The following is a 3,309-nucleotide window of genomic DNA, read 5'->3' as shown; positions in this document are numbered from 1 at the left end:
AATAACATATATAATATTACATGTAAATGATGGGACTACCCAATTAATGATGTGAAATTGTCACACTGGGTAAAAATACAAAACTTGTATTCTCAGCTCTTGGGAGGCAGGGATAGAGAGATGATCTTAGGATTAAGATACTGTATTCTCAGGAGGAGTGTAGTTGAGTCATATAGCAGTCCATGTTTTAATTTTGAGGAATGCCACACTGGTTTCTATAGTCGATGAACTAGTTTACATTTTCTCCAGGAGTGTGTGATGCTTCTGCTTCCTTCCACATCCTTCTCAGAACTCTTAGCTATTTGTTTTCAAAATGATAGCCATTCTCACTGAGGTGCATATTCTCACATGCAATCTCATCATTGCTTTAATTTGCATTTTCTTGGTGACTAAGGACATTGAATACACACACACACACATACACACACACACACACACACACACACACACACACACACACACACACACACACACACACACACACACACACACACACACACACACACACACACACACACACACATGCCATTTGTGCTTTGTCTTTCCAAAACTATCTCTTCAACTTATCACATTGTGCTGGCTAGTTCTACACAAACTTGACACAAACTTCAGTCATCCGAAGGGAGGGCTCCTAAGTTGAGAAAATGCCTTTATAAGACTGAGCTGTAGGCAGTCCTCTAGAGCATTTTCTTTTCTTTTTTATTGGATATTTCCTTTATTTACATTTCAAATGTTATCCGCTTTCCCGGTCCTCCCCACCTCCAAAACCCTCTATCCCATCCCCCTCCCCCTGCTCCTATGAGGGTGTTCCCCCACCCACTCAACCACTCCCACCTCCCCGCCCTCACATTCCCCTAGACTGAGGCATCAAGCCTTTACCAAACCAAGGGCCTCTTCCATTGATGCGCAACAAGACCATCCTCTGCTACATATGCTGCTGGAGCTGTGTGTACTCCTTGGTTGGTGGTTTAGTCCCTGGGAACTCTGAGAGGTCTGGTTGGTTGATATTGTGGTTCTTCCTATGGGGTTGCAAACCCCTTCAGCTCTTTCAGTCCTTTCTCTAGTTCCTCCATTGGGGACCCCGTGCTCAGTCCAAAGGTTGGCTGTGAGCATCCGCCTCTGTATTTGTCAGGCTCTGGCAGAACCACTCAGGGAACAGCTATATCAGGCTCCATGCACTTCTTGGCATCCACGATAGTGTCTGTGTTTGGTGACTGTATATGGGATGAATCCCCAGGTGGGGTAGTCTCTGGATGGCCTTTCCTTCAGTCCCTGCTCACCACTTTGTCTTCGTATTTTGTCTCATGAGGACCGAAGCACTCACAAGTAGTGATTGAATGGGAAGGCTCAGCTCTTTGTGGGTGGTTCCACCCTGGGTTGGCCGAGCAAGCCATGAAGAGCAAGCCAGTATGCCACCAGGTCCTCCCCTGTTTAAGTTTCTATCCTGCCTTCCTTCAATAATGAAAAATGATGTGGTATAAGCCAGATAGATCCTTGTCCTTCCCAGCTTGCTTTGCTCATGGTATTTCCTCGCAGTAGTTATTGAGGTTTATTTATTTTTGAATTCTTTATATAGTTCTAAATATAACCCTCATTGGATGTGAAGCTGGCAAAGACTTTTTTTTTTCAATCTGTAGGCTCTCTTCATTGGATTATTTCCTTTGCTGTAGGAAGCTTTTTAATTTCATGCTATTTCACTTGTCAGTTATTGATTTTATTTCCTAAGCAACCCTACATGGTTTTTATGCAACTATTTTAAAATCTAGGACCAAAAATGAGACAAAACATGTAATATCTGTCTTTCTGAAATGACATGAATTTACTTGATATGACTATTTCTGTTTGCTTCTATTTTTCCTGAAAGCCACCAACTTCCTTCTTCCCTATAGTTGAAAAAAAATCACATTGTATATTCATGCCATATTTTCATTTTTTCTTTAGAAATGGTGAGTATATTTCTGGACTTCACTTGTGCTAAAACTTTCATATTTCTAAAGGTATTGAAGGCCTAAAATAATTTCTGGTTTTGGTATGATTATCAGTATACAATCAAGAACAATAAATATCATCAATTAATAGTTAACACGTATATAACATTTGTTATGTGGAAGACATACAAATCTTTATTCAGTAATCATTATCTTATTTTACAGATGAATAACAAGAAATAGTTTAAGTAACTTGGCCAGAGTCAGTCATTCAGATATGGTACACGCTAAAAATGAGTAGAACATCATCAGTATGATTTCAGCATTTTTTCTTTTGCCATCGTCATTTATACTTATTTATTTTTTAGACAAGTAGCCTAGGTTGGACTGGATTCACTCATTCTGCTGCTAAGGCTTTAACTCATAGCAGTATTCTTGTCTCAGCATACCAGATGTTAGAATTAAAGAGGTAAGCCCTCATGCCCAGCTTCTTTTCCTGCTCTTAAGAGGAAGGGAGACTAGAGGGAGTAGAGCAGTAGCAAAAAGTCTTATAGAAATAGAAGAGATGAGCCTTCCAGGAGTGTGGACAGGCCTGTGAGTGCAGATAGGACCACCACTGCTGCTCAGAGGAACCTGCCCGGAACTCTCAGGACACAGGATCCAAGGTGAGGCCTGGGACAGGAGCATTCCAGTCTCTGTCTGCACCCAGAGCTGATCCTGTGCAATAGAGCTACATATACAAATACTGCCAGGAGAAAGCCAGTCTCTCAGGAGTGCCTACATACCTGCAAGCACAGGTAAGACCATTACTTCTCTTCAAATTCCTGATCCAAGAGGGACACTCACAGAGCCATCGGGACACAGGAACCAAGGATCAGCTGGGGACAGGATCCTTGACACAGGAACTAAGGATCAGCTGGGAACAGGATCCTTCTTGTCCCTGTCTGCACCCCAGAGCTGACCCTGTACCACAGCTCTCCATACTCAAATTCCTCCTGGAGAGAACTAGTCTCCCAGGAGTACTGACACACAGGCTTGCAGGAGGGACAAGCCAAAGTCAGAATCAGAAAGACCAGCTAACGCCAGAGATAACCAGATGGCAAAAGGCAAGCGGAAGAACATAAGCAACAGAAACCAAGACTACTTGGTATCATCAGAACCCAGTTCTCCCACCACAGTGAACCCTGGTTACCCCAATACACCAGAAAAGCAAGAAAGAGTTACCCATAAACATACAAGAATCCTACAGAACTCCAAATAGATTGCACCAGAAAAGAAATGCCCCCTGTCACATAATAATCAAAACACCAAATGAACTAAACAAAGAAAGAATATTAAAATCAGTAAGGAAAAAAGGTCAAGGATAAAGGCAGACCTATCA

Source organism: Mastomys coucha, unplaced genomic scaffold (assembly GCF_008632895.1).
Source record: "Mastomys coucha isolate ucsf_1 unplaced genomic scaffold, UCSF_Mcou_1 pScaffold6, whole genome shotgun sequence".
Classification (NCBI taxonomy): Eukaryota; Metazoa; Chordata; class Mammalia; order Rodentia; family Muridae; genus Mastomys; species Mastomys coucha.
Note: the sequence above shows the minus strand (reverse complement) of the source record.